Raw genomic sequence first — 19,784 nt, forward strand, 5'->3', positions numbered from 1 at the left:
AGGAGCGCCGGCGAACTGCAGAGGAGGAGGACGGAACTGAGGTGGAGGCTCTGGTGGATCTGAGCGACGGCGAAGTTGGGACTGACGGCGAGGATATGGAGTTGAGGGTGGCGCGGTTGAGGTGTGTTTGGCGTCAAACTGGTCGGAGTGCGGCGGTGGCTTCCGACGGGGAGAGGAGGCTAGGCTGGTGGAGATGAGGCAGGTGGTGGAGCTTGTGGTGGCAGCAGCAAGGAGGCGCTGGAGATGGTTGACGAGGAGAGGAAGACAGTGATGATGTTGGAGGCGGCGAACGGGGGCGGAGAGGGCTGAGGGAGGGGCTGGCATGGGGTTTCTTACGGATGAAGAGAGAGGAGGGAGAAGAAGATTGCGGCTGTGGGTTGTTCACGTGAAGAAGAGAAGAGAAAGAAGAATATTTATAGGTTAGTCTAGGGTTAGGGTTAGGGTTAAGGATTAAATAGGGTTTAATTAGTAAATAAGAGGAATAATAGGGGGAAAATAAGAATGATTAGGGGATAAATTCTTGTAATTAATTAACAATTATAATAATAAAATTAACAATAATACAACAATATTAATTTAAAAGTTTTAACCGTAATTATTTAATTTATGATTATCAAAGTCATTGAAGAAATATAAAAATCAGATTTTTAAATCATAGAAAATTCTAGAAGGCCGAGAAAATACAAATACTCTTTTTAAAAATAATAATTGAATATTTTAAAATACCAGAAGATTTATTTTAACTAGTATCAAAATTTAATAGTCCTTACACCTATTGCCGTGTGCTCGGCACAATCATAAGAAAGAATCCCTACCATTATCAGAATGTCGGGTTACCTTTCTACCAACACACTTCTTCCTTCTGTTGTGGGCTTCTAGGACTTCACACCAACGAGACTTGGTTGTAACCCACTAATGCCTAGAGCAATCCCCAACTACAGAAACCACATACCTATTACCTCCCAATGATGCTCCCTTGGAAGACCCCCAAATGCCTGAATGAACACCCCTCAAAGGATCCCTCGAATGATGGATAGAAGGGCCAAACTCCACATCGATCTTCTTGCTCATACCAATGGGTTCATAGGACTTCAAACTGCAGGTCAAAGCACTCCTCAAAAATCTATGTACCAATCAAATAACCCAGCATCAAACAATGCCACAGTCTAGCCGAATCTGATAAAGTCGTCAGGTCCTTATCAATCGCCGTGCTTCCAAGTAAATAATACAAGTTGCTCCTTCTGACGCCTTTCATCACAATCATGGACCCCAATGTGACCTTCAAGTGTGCGTGTACCAAGGTCACCCTATAGCCTGTTGCCTCAAAAGCTCCAAGTGAAATGATGTTCATCTTCAATTGTGGAGTGAACCTTACATCATCCAACTCTCACATCATCCCATCACTTATCCTAATTCGAATAGTACCAATACCACTAATAGAGCATGCACGTCCATTACCCATGGGCACGACATCCTCTCTTTGCAACTCCTAAAAGCTGGAGAACCAATTCCTCCTAGGGCAAACGTGGTAGAAGCAACCGAATCCAACATCCACTTCATAGAGTCGGCATCACAAACTGATGGTAGTGCGGATAATGAATAGCTTGTAGAATCTGAATCTGAATTGTTGCCACTAATCTTGACAACATTCACCTCTGAAGCTTATATAACTTTCCCCTTATTCTTCTCGGCTCGATCTAACTTTGGGCATTCATCTTTCCAATGTTCATCCTCTTTACAAAAAGTACACTAATTCCTACGAATCCTATGATGTGCACCTCTAGACTGTGACCTCCTGCTTCGGTTTGAACCACGGCCTTGAACTACTAATGTATCTCCTGATGCTTTCTCGGAGGACTCATCAACACCTTAACTCATAATTCTCCAACGCTGAGGTCACCTCCTTGTAGTTAACAGTAGTTCTTCCATTAATCATAGTGAGAACAAAGGTACCATAATCATCCTCAGGTAATGAACACAAAAGTAGTATCGCCTTGTCTTCATCCTCAACCATGATATCCACATTGGGCATGTCTGAAAGTAGCTTCGTGAAGTTATTAACATGCTCCCTGATGGAAACTCCCCTCTTCATCTTGAACTGGTAAAACCTCTTCTTCAAGTGAAGCCGATTCTCAATGCTTTTAGTAAGATACTTTTTATTGAGTGCTTCCCACATCTTCTTCGCCGACGTCTCGTTCATCATATCATAAATAAGATCCGGCGTCAAGCATGACAGAATAACTCCACACACTCTACTATTCATCTTCTTCCAAACCTTATCTTCCATATCAGTAGGTTTCTCTTGCAACTCAGGAGTCTCCTCTAAATTCTATGCATCCAAGGCGTCCATCACTTGACACCTCCACAATCCGAAATTAATCTTACCGTTGAACTTCGGAACATCAATCTTCATGTTATTGATGCTCAAACTATGTATCGTCTTCGTAAGAGACGATCCCGATGTGCTTGCTTCTCCTATGATGTTGATTTAACTCTTCAGATAGGAATCTTCACTGAATCCTTCGAACAAGCCTGAAGCTCTGATACTAATTGTTGTGCGCGGTGGAAGCTTCGAGTGCGACACAAACAATAACTCGAGATAAACCACAACCAATAAGCAAATCACATTCACAGCAAGAACAAACTATTTACGTGGTTCGGCAAGTTGCCTATGTCCATGAGGCAAGGAAGGGGGAGTTCTTACTATTAGAAATCAAAAGAATACAAATAGAGTTACAAATCTCACCGATCAAATCCTAAAATAAAGCTCTAGATCTCTCACAAATCTCTCACAATTGGATGCAGCAATCCTTTCTCAAAGACTGCTCAAAATCATCATTGTCTAACCCTAATTAATCAGGTTTAGGGTTATATATCAACTCAGAAATGAACCGGATCAAAAACAAAGCCTAGCCCAAAATCCATCTGCGGTCGACCGTGGCGGTCGACCGCACAGGTTTTTCTGTCGACCGCATGAAGCTCGCGGTCAACCGAACACCCCCGACAGAGAACCAAAATCCTACAGTCAACTCACGATCGACCGTGGTGGTTGACCGAACTAATTTCCATAGAGATAATCGTCTACAGGGTCCTCGCAGTCGACCACCATGGTCGACCGCCTTCAGCTCCGAAACCTAGTGCCCTTCTGTGTACGTTCGCGGTTGACTGTCGCTGACTCACAGTCGACCGCCAGTCTGCCTGATCGTTCTTCTACTGATTTCCTACACTCTCTCTCGCCAGTTCTTCAGAGATCCCACCTTGTTTATCTTAATACAAGATCAAGTTAATAAACAGTCGTTAATCTATCATCAGGGGAACATTAATAAACAACTGTTAAGCTATCAAGCAGTGCCTCGTTCAAGAACAATCCCTTCATAATCAGGATTTGAATCCTCTTAATTAGACATCTTGTGCACATCCTTATACTTCTTATTTGGCAATAGAAAAAAGATTATTGGCTCTCACATATTTATTATTTAGGATCCAATTTTGGCAGCCTATTATCATTTGGCAAAGGGTTAAGTGAGGGGTTAATGAGACTTAACCACTTTTTAACCCGTGAAATAAAAAAAATCTATACAAGGCTTAAAGTGAGTTAACCCTCCATAATTTGCCAAACATAAAAAATATAGAAGGGTTAAGCTAATCTCTCTAGAAGGATTAAATTGAGTTAACCCATCAAAATAAGGGGTTTGTTAATACTCCTATTTTGAAGGATTAAGAGTTAACCCTTCTAATTATAAAGAATATAGTCAAAATCCTTGTTATTCTCAATACTATAAATGATCACAATGGCTAAAATAAAACTTATATAATGAGTTAATAATTTAGTCTTTTAGATAATCAAGTAGGTTAACTATGTTAATCCTTCTCCTTAATCCCTCTTTCGTAACACTTTACTAAATGGGGCCCTAATGCTTTGAGACTCTCGGCAGAATATCCTCTTACATATTCTTAACCGATGAGATCACATTATCAATATTGCATGTCGCTTTTGCATTTGACATTACAGGAGTAAAAAAGTGATTCAGAATAAACTTATAAACAAACATCTATAAATTCGATTAAATTAATACGTATACTTTTTTGGGTCAAAAGTTGTGCTAAGAGAGTTAACTGTCTTAGTGCTACGATATTGAATACGTAGACTCTGTCTTTCTTACAGTAATAGACTACCTTGCAACGCGTGTTAGGCACTGACTTATCCCTACTTAGACTTCAGGATCAAATTCTCCAAAATGATATTCTGGTGTTTTCTTCAATCGGTGAAAGACTAAACCAGCAATACGTGTTAGGCGTTGACTTATCCCTTCTTAGGATTCGGGATAAAATTCCCCACGCGTGTGAGGCACGGATTATGGTGTTATTAATAACAACCTGCCACAATATCGAATATGTGGGCTTTTGCTCTTTTTACGGTCAAGAACTAACCGGCAACACGTGTTAGGCGCTGACTTATCCCTACTTAGGCTTCGGGATCAAATTCCCCTAACTGAGATTCTGGTGTCTTCTTCAATCGGTGAAAGACTAAACCGGTAATGCGTGTTAGGCGCTGACTTGCCCCTACTTAGAATTCGGGATAAAATTCCCCACGCGTGTAAGGCGTGAATTTTGGCGTTATTAATAATGGCCTGCCACAATATCGAATATGTAGGCTTTTGTCCTTTTTACGGTAAGAACTAACCGACAACGCGTGTTAAACGCTGACATATCCTTACTTAGGCTTCGGGATCAAATTTTTCGTGCGTGTAAGGCACAGATTATAGTGTTATTAATAACAACCTGCCATAATATCGAATATATGGCCTTCTGTTCTTTTTACGGTCAAAAACTAACTAGCAACGCGTGTTAGGCGCTGACTTATCCCTACTTTGGCTTCAGGATAAAAGTCCCCATGTGTGTGAAGCATGGATTTTTGAGTTGAAAGATGGTGTCTTTTCTTAGGGTAAAGACGAACCCGATGCTGGAGAGGAAGAATTTTCTATTCTATCTCCAGGTCTACTTTTGGGGTAAAGGCAAACCCAATGCGGGAGAGGAAGAGTTTTATATTCTATCTCCCAAAGCTGAAGAGAAAGAATTTTATATTCTATCTCTAGTTGTAAAGGAAACTCAAAGTGGGATCTCCACTTTAAGAATCCGGGAAGGTGAAACTAGGAGTGGGATCTCCACTCTGAGAATCGAAAAGATTCAGATAATCCTAACCGTCGGAAGGTATGATTACCGAACTAAAGATGGGTTTCTCATTTATCGAGAGTGAATTGCGGTTTTGGCCCTAACTATAGGAAGGTTTGACCAAGTGGGAGTTCGAGGTGACCCTAACAGTAGGATGGTTTGATCGCTCGATATGGAAGTAAACCTCTCGTTCACGGAAGGAATCGAGAGGGGATTTTGGCTTCGGCCCTAATTATAGGAAGGTTTGACCGAGTGAGGGGTTTGAGATGATCTTAACTGTAGGAAGGTTTGATCGCTCGATTCGTGGACCTCTCATCCATTGGAAGAATCGAGAGGGGATTTTGGTTATGGCCCAAACTGTAGGAATGTTTGACCACTCGATTCGTGGACCTCTCGTTCATTAGAGGAATCGAGAGGGGATTTTGGTTGTGGTCCTAACTATAGAAATGTTCGACCAAATGAATTGTGAGAGTGGGAGTACAAATTATAGTGGGACTATTGATTCGTACAGATCACTCAAAGAGGGTTCCTGGTGTTAAGTGACAAATACTTAACACGAAAGAGTTTGACAATCGTCAACGATCAGGATATTAAAATTTCGAGTACTATGTCCGAACTCTAATAATGGGAGTGTTGAGTGCACAGACATAGCGGGAGTTTGAGTGGGGGTTTCTTATTCATCACCTTCTCGTAGTGACCGGGTTATTCCTAAGAATACACTATATAGAATTCTTTCAGGAACATCCCATTACATGAATCATCCACCCCCAGCTTCCTTCGCGAAACTGGGTCTAACATTTTACTCACTTGCATGACTGGGTTATCCTTAAGAATTTTATATATAAAAATTCTCCAGGAACTTCCCATGAAAATTAGGAAATAGTTTAGACTCGTATACTTGTTGGAGTATGCAGGGAGCAGTTTATCCTCATGCACCTATTGGAGGATTGAGAAGCAGTTATACTCGTATACTTTTCGGTGTGTGGGAAGGAGCAGTTTATACTCTTATACTTGTCGGAGTCTTCATTTAGCTTAATTCAGTGATATGACGCCGGCTTCAACTAAGGTTTGTACGCTATTCTTGAGAGCGAAGCAAGTATTGGTGGGATGAAGGATCCTCCTGTGGTACGTACAGTACTTTGGATCCAAAAGTATTATCAGCTTCCTCCTAATTTGTGATAGGTGGTAGCTTGATCATGTTATTTTCAAGGAGGGACTCGAAAATGGCTGGAACGTCTTTGTTTTTAATGGAGTACTCTTTTTGGAGTTTCGGACCCAAAGTATTTCGCTGTCTCTGGGGTTGTTGTTCTGATGTCTGATTAACATCAACAATTGCTATAGGTGCATTCCCCTTATCACGGGAGACAAAGCTTGAGTTCGGAGGATTAGCCAACAGTTGGCTTCTTTCGGCTTACTTCCTTCTAAGGAAGCGTTCAGCTCGCTCTCCGCACATCTTCAAATCTTTCTAAGTATTGGAGGGTGCTACTCTCATAACTTCTAACATGTCCAAAGAGAGGTTGTTGTGACGGGTTTGGAGGATGAAGTCCTCTATGATCGGATCTCGACAATTCATCGCCTTATTCTGGAAGCGCTTGACGAAGTCGTCGACCGTCTCGTCGTCTTCTTGCTTCTAATTGAAGAGTCCTGATTGACACCTTAGTGTTATCATCAAAGAAGTGAGTGATGAATAGGTTCTCTAGGTCGTCCCAGCTGTTGATGCTTGTAGGCTTAAGACGGTGGTACCAATCGAAGGCGAGCACGCGAAGGGTGCCAACGAATGACCGGACCATCAACACCTCATTGCCAGAGATCATGCCCAAGTGAGACTTGAAGTAGATCATATGCTGAGTGGGCTAATCCTTCCCATCGAACGGCGTGAAGTTGATCAGGTTGAACTTCGCTGGGTATGCTATTGAGTCCCACTCTCTTGGGTAAGGACATAGAATACCGGTTTTCTTCACCTCTCGAGCAGACATCAGAACATTGATTTTGTTCTCGAGATCTTTCATCTTCTCATCCTCGTCTGTATCATGCTTTGGACGATTTCTCAGAGGAACAATGCGGCCAACCCCGGTATTATCATCTTTGATAGGACCACCCCCAGCGTCGTTATATTTAGTGGGGCCACCCCCATCGTTCTTGTTTTTAGTGGGGCCATCCACAACATTCTGGTCAACAAGAGGGTTATCAGAATTAAGGTGTTTATCCTCATCTGAATCGCTAGCTGCTTGGCTAATATTATTGCGACGACTAGATTCACCTATCTGATTCGAAAACGTTCGGATCTGTTGGTCATGAATTTGCCTCATCTCCTATACACCCATTTCCATTTTGATTTTGAATGCTTCTTTCTATTTAGCTAGAGCCCTCAACCATTTTGGTTACTTCCTCGGTGTTAATCATAAACACTTCGTGGGATTGTCCTGGGCTAGAGCCCTCAACCATTTTGGTTACTTCCTCGGTGTTAATCATAAACACTTCGTGGGATTGTCCTGGGCTGGATATTGTATTGTCAGAAGCGACTGTCAAGTTGGCATATGATACATCATCATCCGAGGATAGGCCTCTATTCATCCTCTAATAATCCCTACGTTTAGTAGTCCTTGCGCATAGCCGAGTTAGACGATGCAATACGAGGGGGTCAGAACTAGAAGGTCGAATCAACTTTCCCTTATCAGCCATGTTAATTATGACTTCTGGAAGTTCGTCACCTTGAATGGCCGATCGTTTCTTACGAAGATGCTTTGTTTTGACTTAGTCGTTCCGTTAGAGATCCTCTCAAATACTGAGACCCTCTGCGGAGCGGTCTAGGGGCAGCTACATGTTAATAACACTGCCCTAATTATCTTGGTACGCAGACAATGAAAGTTCATATCCCGAGAATCTCTCTTTCGAGGTCTGTTCATACCCCCAGCCCGATAGTACAACTCATCGGCATGATGACCGGAGTAATCTATCACGTGTTGGCATAACTTTCAAGGTCTGTTCGTACCCCCAGCCCATTAGTATAACATCATCGTCTGACGAACACGTTTTCTTCTGAGGACGTGTTGCCATGATGGCATTCTAAAGAGTTACACGTTTAGAGCCACGCTTTCGTGAGCGCGGGACCTTAACGGGCTCTATTCATCATCGTTAGTTACAGGAGTTTTCCTATTATAGAACTGCTCTGACTTGTCGTGTGGGCGTGTGTGACCCCCAGCTCGAGTAGTTGCTCGGGGTTCAGTCATCGGACCCAAGCACTATCTGATCGAAACTTTGCCTCGATCCTTATGCAAAGGACCCAGGCGATCTACCATTGCTTTCTTTCCTATGGATGAGTTCACACTACCACATAGTTTCATTGGAACAACCGGATTAATCTGAGCAGGGGCGGAACTCGACGGAATTAGAAAAGTGGGTACGGAGTGTCTCCTATCTCGGCCCTAGCGTGGGTCAGGACTTGGTGACCAATGGTTGGGAGGGTCAGACTTGAGTGACCCATGGCTTGGAGGGTTAGACTTGAGTGACCCACGGTATGGAGGGTCAAACTTGAGTGACCCACTGTTTGGAGGGTCAGACTTGAGTGACCCGCGGCATGGATGGTCAGACCTGAGTGACCCGCGGCTTAGAGGGTCAGACCTTAGTGACCCGCGACGGCTTGGAGGGTCAGACCTGAGTGACCCACGGTATGGAGAGTCAGACCTGAGTGACCCATGGTATGGAGGGTCAGACCTGAGTGACCCACGGCTTGGAGGGTCAGACTTGAGTGACCCGCGGCATGGAGGGTCAGACCTGAGTGACCCGCGGTTTGGAGGGTCAGACTTGAGCGACCCGTGGCTTGGAGTGTCAGACTTGAGTGACCCGCGCCTTGGAGGGTTAGACTTGAGTGACCCGTGGCTTGGAGGGTCAGATTAAAGTGACCCACAATTTTTGATCTTTTCGGCCGCTGTTTCGGACTTTGGCCTCCAAGTTTGATGCAGGTTTGGTTGTTTTTTGGCTATGTCCTTCTTCTGCATCTTTTGTGCCTTTTGCACAAGAATTCGTGCGTGTGCAAGCAATACGCGGTGTTTCTGAATCCACTCCTCAAGAGTTAAATGGGTCCTTTTGACTTGGATCCTTTCACCTGGTGATGATTTGGAGGAGGAGGTGTTATTCACTCGCTATTGTGGCGGTTGGCGCCTTCTGGACTTTAGATCCGCTTCGTAGTGAATCCCGTCAACTGGCTCTAAAGCATTAGCAAGTTGGCGTGCGAGTCGGTGGCGTTGCCTTTGGCGTGTCCTCTTCGATAGGATTGGTGCGCCTTCAGTACTCAACTCCCTAATTGAGGAGGAGTTCAGATTTGCAGATCTGGCATTGTTAGAGGCCGGAGGGGCATTGCAAGGTGGAGCTACCGCAGCAACGGGGGCGTTGATCTTCTTGTGCTTGCGAGTGGAGGAGGATCTAGAGGAGGAGGATGACAGATACTCCTCAAACTTCTATTGGTCGAACTCGTACTTGACCTCTTCTTCAACCGGGATCCGGATCCAAGGTTGCGACACGTCAGCCTTTACAGAAAAGCTGTCGTCTCCCACTGTGGTCGCCAGCGTGTTTGGGTCAAAAGTTAATTTCTTCATTGTGATGAATCTATTACAACTTCAGACATTACAATGAAGTCAAATGAATAAAAAGTTAATCTTTTTATAAGATCTCCTTACACAATAAAATATAAATTACAACTTTATCAAACAAGACATAACAGATGTTTATCACCTGTTGTTTGCGTGAGATCTTTGCCTACATTGGGGACGTTGATATCTGTGCACCGCCGATAGATCAGATCCGGTTGATAGAATAATTGATCAGAGATTCTACTTCATAAAAGAAGTATTCGCTAAAGTACTAATATCGACCAAGCAAAATCAGTACTCTTCTCAAGATTAAGACCAAGCCTAATCTCAAGGAAAGGGGGAAACGAGCTTCAGATCCTTCAAAAAAGACTTCTTCTTTATGCCAAACTTCGCCGGGATCTCACTAGCCCTTGTTGAAATTCGTGCTCCTCGTCTTGATAATAAATTGCCCCCGTGAAATGAGCCCTAGGCCTGTATTTATAGGCTTCGGTTGGGGGTATTTAGATGAGAATAAGCGATTTGGTCTTATCTTCAGTCAATAACAGCCTAACCAAATTTTTGGATGATATCAAGTCAGTTGGGAACCCCTAGAACAAATAAATCCTGAGAAAATAGCTTAAAACCGTTGAAAACGCGTTCAGAGATCGAAACAGCGCGACGGGCCCTGCTGACCCGTGGGGGGCGCGGTTCGGCGCGGTCTGACTGCGTGGACGCGGGTTGGCACGGTCTGACCTACGCGGGTGCGGGTTGACTCAGACTGACCCGCACTAGCACGGGGGGTTTGGCCTTTTGCTGAACTCTTTGGTGTTTTTCCGCTTTTTTGGGACTTGTATTTTCTATCGTTTTGCGTATTTAATCGTCTTGTTGACTTGTACGATTTTCTATCATGCTTCATGCACTCGTTAGCTTCTTTACGGCACTTGGAACTGACTGATAAGCACGACGGGCACTTTGGATCTAACTGATGTGCGCGAGCTGACTGGCGAACGCGTGTTGACTGACATGCGCGCGTTGACTGACTTGCGCGAGCTGACTGACGTACGCGTGTTGATTGACGTGCGCGCATTAACCGACGTGTGTGACGGCCAATTTGAGATGGCCGGTGAGTGCACAAGACAAAGTTGGTTCGCCATTCTGGTTCATGCATTTGTTAGCGTCAGATAATTCTCTTAGACTCGGATAACGACGTTCGTCATCTTCTCTCTATCTCGAGCTGTGTGCGGACACCTACAGGCATTTTTAGATGTCTACAATACTAAATTATCTTATAAATTCATCTGTATTTCTTGCATAAACTAGTCCAAAAATATTCAAATTAAAATGAGCTGTAGAGACTTCCCCCTTGATTTGATTAGACAAAACTCCATAGAAATGTTGAGATCTCCACGCTAATGCACGCATCTCCGCAAACAATGCAACACTCTCCCATGCTCCATTTGGTTAGAAAGAATTAGCAAAAATATTATTTACACGTATTGTAATGCTTTAAACGGTAATTAAAAAAATTGCCTATAATAGACTAGATTAGGTGAATAGTTAACTTCATTAAGTTACCTACAATCGACTGAAAAATAGTCAGTTGCTTGAAATTTTGTGTTGGATAATATGGTGTATATAAGCACCGTATATGTTAGTATTGATTTTGGACACAGACAAATTTGATCTACCAAAAGATAGTCAACGAACTAATTGGGTTCGAGCCGATGGAATAGTATTATTAATTGTTCTTTTAAAATAAACACTTGGCCGATTGAGCTCATTATTGTTAAATATAATGATAGATTATATCATCTGTCCTATAATTGGTTCTATGAATTTAGAGTCCCATAATTTTATTTTTTAGGTAGAAAGTAATTTCTCTTATAAAATTAAATTCTAAAATACAGTTAATAGGCCCCACATGTATCCCATGGAAATAACAGACAGAATCCGCCGGTAGTAGGTAGTCTACGAACAATATTCTCCTAATTATATAATATTATTAACCAGTTATACAATGCTAAATCTCAAGGAAAATTACATTATTCAATTCATCATAAAATTTAATTAATTCTAATTTGCCCGCAGTTTAAATAATTGCACTCATTCTGCTCTGCTTCTGTCTGTGCATGCAGAGTAGAATTGAAAATGGAAGATTACCGTGTGGGTTAGGCTGTAGTTTACGCATTAAATTGAAACAAAACTTATGTGCTTAAGGGATTTGATCATCTAGATTTGTTAATATACAGCTATACTTAGAATAGTCATTGAAGGAAGAGTTAATTACTTAATTACTCAATAAATAATCATTTGTCATATTTATTTAAAAGAAAACATAGAAGGATATTGGTGATCAAACAAATAATGAGCTCCATAATAATTCTCAACACACTCAAACTATTGAATACAAAATTAAATAATTACAAAATTGTAGATTTACAATGTGGACATGAAAGGAAACAGAACAATCCAAGGTATCTCCTCTTTCAACTGGGCTTTCGTCCAGTTCTAGTCAAACCAATGATGGAGGAGCAAAGCCCATTACCTAATCCATATGGGACCGTGGGGACAACGCCATGGGCATACTCACATCAAATACAGAGGCACGCAACAACCAAGGAAGGGGGGAAAATAATAAATAAATAAAAATAAAAAGAAGGAGATTGACGACAATGCAAATATTTGACGTCCATTGGTTGTTTGGTTGGCTGAGAAACTAATAAAATGAAATCAAAACATCCGACACACCCACCTGAATGTGTTTGATTTTTGTTTCTTTTGTTTGGTTGAGCGAGGAAAAAAGGAGATGTTGTGCATGTGAGACCCACCAGCTAGCAAGATAATAATGTAATGAGTCCCAAATTTAAGGAAACTCATTTCTTTCTAAAAAGTCAATGTAATTGGCTTGAAAACATGGAAATGAGTCTCACAACCAATTTTCCATGAGTAATCTACCAAACTTAGGTTTGTAGGAAATGAACCAAACAGCCCTTTATATCAAATTATTTTGTGTCGCTGTCGTCATGGAGCCCATGAGTCAGGCTGTGAGTTCTCTTGAGTTGATTTGGGCAAGTAGGTCAAGAGTGGTGTGTATCGAGTTCACAATACGTTGCACTCAAATTTCCATCCGAAATACTCTGGGCGACCATAACTTTCAAGAAACTTCTATATCATCCGAAAGTTTGTTATCGCCTTAAAATTTCTCAAAAACTACAAGTTATTAAGAGAGTAGAGCGATTTATCAGAACCTAACTCTCGTCAGTGCCCTTAGTATCTGCTACTTCTATATTTGAAACGAATGATGGTAATTAACTGATAAATTACAGAAGCTCTCCATTATCTGGTAGTATGCTCATCTAATGTTTTTATGATGATGTCGTGTAACAAGGTAGATGACCAGCTCGTTGTGATTCCTTAATCTAAATCCATCGATTTATAGCCATAGCCACACTAATGGATCTAGAAGCTTCGACGATGATAACGTGTGATGATCTACATCATAAATAGAAAAGTTATAATTCCATAATTAACTATTCTAATCACCGTAAATGATGTAGATCACCCCTCTTGCAGGATGTTCTGATCCAACCACTCACTTGATTTGAAAATGAATGCTTTCACTTGTTAGAGCCTTAGAGATGGCCTTCAAACAATAGGACGAAATGCCCATAACATGTCGTGCCAGTCCCTATCCCAATAGATTAGTCCCCAAGCTCAAAAAAATTATGATATTCAGTATTCATGATTCGGGAATCAAACCTTAGCTAAATTTGGAAGTAGATTGAGCCAAACAACACGTTACACTTGTTGGGTCCCACAGCTTGTACCGCACCAATGGGCATGTCAGACCGGGGTGTGACATGGCCAATATTAGAAGCGGACATATACTAAGTTGACTGCTCAAAGCAACTGAAATATCATATTGATAATTTTCATCGTTATGCTACAGGAATAAATGATTTGCTTTTGTAATAGGTTTATGTGGTTTAGTTCTGATATCTTCTAACTCCCTTTGTAGCCCGCTTCACCCACTACTTTGGGAAAGGAGGTGGCAAATTTTTCTTTCAGACTAAGTGAAGTAGGGAAGACCTTTACAGAAGTGCAAATATTGGGCAAGTGTGCTGGAGCTGTTGGAAACTACAATGCACATAAAGTTGCATATCTTGATATTGAATGGCCAACTATTGCAGCTGAGTTCGTGACCTCTTTGGGGTTAGGTTTCAACCCTTATGTGACACAGGCATGTTTATTTACTTTTACTACTTTTCTCTTTGCAAGGTTTTACCTATCTAATTCATTTCAGCTTGATGGATCTTTTTTTTGCGTAATTAAGTAGTGCATAGACGATTTTGATATGGTTTTGTCTTTGTGGATGACTTGGACAGGTTTCATTAATGGGAGGAGTACTTTATTTACCTGTACATTTTTGACACTGCTGCTTGTATTCATTGTTCTCTTCTTGAACTAGTTTACTAGTAAACAGTCCTCGTGAAGATTTAGGCAACTATACAAAATATAAAAGTGTATAAATAATAGAGCCTCGGGATTTTCTTTAATATGAGTTTTGCAATCGAATCAGGTGACTGAAATGTAGGTTTTTTTGCCATTTCACATTTCACGAGTTTCCAAAAGGTGATTCATATAGTAAGTAGATACTATCATGTGCATGCTTGATAATAAGTAGATACACTTGCAGGTTATCCATCTATCTTGGAATTACAATACATTTATCAATTAGCCTATTCTACACCAACCAGTTAGTGCATAAATAAAAATGGAATTGCAGCGCTAGCTAATAATTTTGTTAAGTTTGTGTTGTCTGGAAGGTTACGTCAATGTGGCCGATGAATGGAATGGCACTTAGCTTGCATGCATACTCTCTATCTTAGCCTGTTGCTTGCTCCGTATACAAATTGAGCCACATGACTATATCGCAAAGCTTTTCAATGTAGTTGTTCAGTTTTATAACATCCAGACTGATTTTGATCGGGGCATATGGAGCTATATTTCGTTAGGTTATTTTAAGCAGGTAACTTTCTTATGCTTGACCACTATACCCCTAAAATATTAGGACCTATTTTAGCTACCAAACTTCCAATTTGGAACTAAATGATTTTATGATGATTTTGCTTTCCAGATGACCAAGGCTGGGGAGATTGGATCTTCAACTATGCCACATAAAGTTAATCCCATTGATTTTGAGAATAGTGAGGGCAACTTGTGTTTGGCTAATGCTATCCCATTGATTTTGAGAATAGCGAGGGCAACTTGTGTTTGGCTAATGCTATTTTATCTGCTAGCTCTCAGCTCGAAATTACCCATCTCTCGTATGCAGGTGTGTATCATTTACTTTTCCATCTTTATTCATGGTTCTTGAGGAGTACCTAATGTGACGTTCAGTGCTATATCACAGTTCAAAAAACATGTCTTAGTGTCTCATTCTGGTAAAGTGGTACTATACTTATTGCATGTGTAATCATTGACAGAGAGATTTGACCAATTCCACTGTTTTGAGGAATTTGGGTATTGGATCTGGGTATTCTCTCTTGGCATACAAAAGTGCACTACAAGGAATCCGAAAGTTTCAGGTTAGTAGTAAAATCTGTGTATTCTCTCTTGGCATACAAAAGTGCACTACAAGGAATCCGAAAGTTTCAGGTTAGTAGTAAAATCTGAATGAGATGGTTATCACTAGAGAATTAGATATAAAGCTAGATGTGTTATTGGTAGGAAATGTGCCACTGTCGTCTTTCTTCGCTTCATGTATGTTGTTTGTTCTGTTATTGCTTTAACTATTTGGGTTAGGCATATGTTGAATTTGAATTCGTCACTAATGCAAGATGCTAAATTCTATGAATTACAAGATCATAGAAATGTGGATCCATTTCAAGATGAATTCTTGTCTTAATGTCAACATAATTTCTATCCAATGTACATCCATCTAATAATATATATGATTTTACGGATGTTTGGATGTTTAAGTGTTTTTCTATATAAGTATTTCTTTTCTAAAATTGTACTAACCATTTCCCTAAAAAATATTGTATGAACTATGTCTTTGCTATCCTTTTCAATTTCCTTTAGATCTATTATTTGGGATCCATAACTATGATATCTGGCATGATTCTTTTGAAAAAATTCTGTCTGTACGTCCGAGTTGTTAATGCGAAGAAAGATACATCTAAAAGTGGCAAAATCTCCTTTTTTGCTCAATATGCTACCGACGTATAAAGACAATCCCAATGTTAACATTTAATTAGGGATGGCAAATGGGTCGGGTTGGGTCGGGTAGGGTCATAGTTGACCCAACCCGTATAAGTGTGACCCGACCCGACCCGTTTAAGAAATGAGTCAATGCGATCCGATCCATTTATTAAACGGGTTACCCGACCCGACCTATATAACCCGAATAACCCGTTTATCAAATCTCAGTTTAATATCGTGGATACTATATAGATCAAGATGAAATTCTTTTGACTCTTTCGATAATAACAAGTCTAAATATGCAATACTGCTACATAGATTGTACAAGAGATTGATCCTTTTAATAAACAATCCTAATTAAGGATTAGGTTGCCCCTTATTCACAGCATTATAAACCACGGTCCCCGCCTTTTTGGCCGTCGCCTCACTCCGACGAACCCCACAATCCCTCTGATCCTCGCACGGCATAAAAGTCAAAACTGGACAGAACCTGGGCTTTAGAAAAAACCAGCACCCTCCCAGGCTAACCTCTGACCCTTAAACCCCGCAACGTAGTTCCTCCTCAGATCCAGAGCTCCGCTCTCGACTAGATCCCAGCAGCTCTCCCCCATCGAGGTGAAGTAGTTCCCCGACAATGACAGGTTCTTAAGCTTCCCGCAGCTCGCCAGGTCGCAGAGGACATCGGGCACTCATTTCCTCCCCTTCTCTGACCTCCCCTTATCCTCCTTCGATCTCGATCGTTGAAATGCTGGCTCGCTATCGATGAGGGCTGAGACGCGGTCGACCGTGCCGAAGACACTGGACCTGGCAGGAAACTGGGGGTCGAAGGAAGAGGAGAGAGAGGAGAAGGAGGAGGATGAAGATGATGAAGATGATCTTCATATTTCGAGTTTGCAACCCATTTAGAATTAAAAGGGTCGATATTGGGTTACACGGGTAGGTTCGGGTCAACCCTAATTTACCCATCTAACAAACGGGTCAGTTTGGGTTGACCCATTTATGACCCGACCCATATAACTTGACCCGTACCCAATATAAACGGGTCTGGTCGGATCGGGTTGATGGGTCAGGTCATAATTTGCCACCCCTACATTTAATCAAGTTTATTCTGAAACTTGCCCAAATTAGTTTGAAGTTTAAAGCTCATTATTTTAAAGTAATAATACTTTGATTATACATTTTTTATACAGTGCCATCAATATTTCTCATTCCAAATTACATATTTAATAATGACAAGACTCATGAAATTACACTGCTTTGTAACTCTCTTCGTTTCTTAATTCTTTATTTCTTCTTCAACATGTGTAGGTAAATGAGTCACGTCTCAATGAAGACCTGGACCAGGTGTGGAAGGTGCTTGCAGAACCAATACAAACAGTAAGTCCTGACAGTGCACTGCACTTCCCTTTAGACTGTTAGCGTCTATGGTTAAATCTAGAATAATACAGATATATAACAGCAAAATCTGAATAGAAAACTAAAGTGCAGTAATTTAAAATTTTCCAACTCATCTACTGTGCGTTTGTAAAATGATGTGCTTAAAGCATTATTTTGCCTACTCCGGTACAAGGATCTTAAGGCCAAATTGCTTCTAGGAACAACAGTCCAGTACTTTAGTGTGCATCGATCCAGTGCCATCAAGATCTTCTCGATTTATAAGGCAAATATCTCCTAGATCTATCAGGCAAAGATCTCCTCGATCTATAAGACAAAGATCTCATCGATCTATAAGACCTTCTCGGTCTAGGCAAAGATCTCCTCGATCTATATGATGTGCTTAAAACATATATATCTATATATATAGATTGTTGCTTTTGGAATAAATTTTTCTTAAGGATTTGGGGTCTATTTATAGCGTTTGGAAAAATACTATACACTAATAAAATAATAATATTTTACTATGCTCATGGGACCCACGTCTTAAATTTTCTTTAGTAGGGCCCACAACTTTTAAGAAAAAATTGAAAACATGGGCTGCTGCAGCAACCCATTTGATTGTTGAAAAAAAAATTTCAACATAGACTTTATTATGACTGCTTTTGTATAATTATTCTTTTTTCTGCTTTTGTTGGTTATATGATGTAATATCAAAGGTCTGCTTGTATGTTGTATTGTTTTTGAAGGTTTTATATAGGACATCTAATTCCACCTCCCCTAGCATTTTGACTATATGTTAGGAAAGATGACAGTCCAAGAGAGGGGTATTTTCACTCGAAAACAAATAGAATATAATTACATTAAGTCTCAATTATGGTCTAGTTACGAACTATTATTCTAGCATTCCTTCTTAAGATGAAAGAGCATATAGACCTGTCATTTTTAGCTAGTTAAATCTAAGCAAAAAATTCCCGTCCCCTTCCTCCCCCCCAACCCCCCCAAAAAAGATAATGTTTTAGCGAAACCGTTACCTATATATCTGAATTGACATGTGAAGTGACATTTTTATCAATATCATTTTATAATGAAGTGACAATCAACCTTTATATGCTTCCTGTTCTCATGAGACTTAGTCTGTACCATTGGCACTATACGCCAGAACCTGATTATTACGATGTATTTCGATAGCCATAGGTAGAAACACACCTATCTCCTGATGAAGGTATTTAATCAACATAATCCCTCAAGCAGTGAGAGTCATAACTTGTTAATCAACCTTAGCAATAAATCATGGAACGATAGTCTGCTTCATCGTAAGATCACCATATTCCTCCAATAAAAGTACAATATCTGCGAACGAGACACTATCAAGAGTATCATTTGCTCAATAAACATCAAAATAACCAATAATATTAAAGAATAAAAGAGACCCTTGTTGCTAATGGACTCTCTCTTGTTTTCTTGCATTAGGTTATGCGCAGATACAACGTCCCAGAGGCATATTAGAAGCTGAAGGATCTCACCAGAGGAGAGATGTCAGCAAGGAGAGCATTCAAAAGTTCACTAATGGCTTGCAATTGCAAGGATCTCACCAGAGGAGAGATGTCAGCAAGGAGAGCATTCAAAAGTTCACTAATGGCTTGCAATTGCTATAAGAAGCAAAGAGCGTTCTCTTGAATTTGACTCCCCAGTCATACATTGGAGAAGCAGAGAAGTTGTCTAAGTCTATCGGCGATCATGTGGATTTGGTGAATGGGTTCAGGCTTTTATAGCCGTTGAAACAATAATTGAATGAATGAGATGAAAATTTTACTAATTGAACTATTCGTGGTTCATGTTACTTCCCCTTTGCATTTTCATTATGAGCAAAGGCAGTTGATACCACAAACCGTTTGTGTTTGTATTATTGTGTAAGCTTGCAAGGGTAAATTAACAAAAGGAAAACAAAATTGAATAAGCTTGTAGCATTGTTGGGTGATCTTTAGACCAGTTCAATTAGTTTCATTTGGTTCTTTTACTAATAGTCTGGAGAAACAACACGGGGTATGCTTCCATGTATTGCTAAGTTCATTGTATTTTCCTTGTGTCAATTGTATTTTGTATTCTCCTGATACTTGTATTTATGATCAACATACATGAATCAGAATGCTTCGGCTGTTATATTGTAAGTCGGGGGATTTGATTATTGGATTTATGCCCCCATGATGGTTTTTCCCCCTTGTGTCAATTATCTCCTTGATAATTTGTTTTCATTTGAAATACTTAAATTTAGTTTACCTCGACACTTATATTTATATTGCAAAATCAACATCTAAATACATAAAAATATAGTTGCTTTCTAATTACATCAAAATATGCAAAAATCAACATCTAAATATGCAAAAACAAAAATTACTTACAAAAATCACTCTAGTTCTTTCTCAAATGTGCCTCAAAAGAGTATAGTTTTCTTCGAACTCGAAG

The 19,784-nt window shown here is 40.5% G+C and overlaps 1 pseudogene; it reads left to right on the forward strand.

Moving 5' to 3' along the window:
• LOC109845941 overlaps positions 1–19,093 on the forward strand; it is a 53,228-nt pseudogene extending 34,135 nt beyond the window's left edge.

This window comes from Asparagus officinalis, chromosome 6 (genome assembly GCF_001876935.1).
Source record: "Asparagus officinalis chromosome 6, Aspof.V1, whole genome shotgun sequence".
In the NCBI taxonomy this organism is placed as follows: Eukaryota; Viridiplantae; Streptophyta; class Magnoliopsida; order Asparagales; family Asparagaceae; genus Asparagus; species Asparagus officinalis.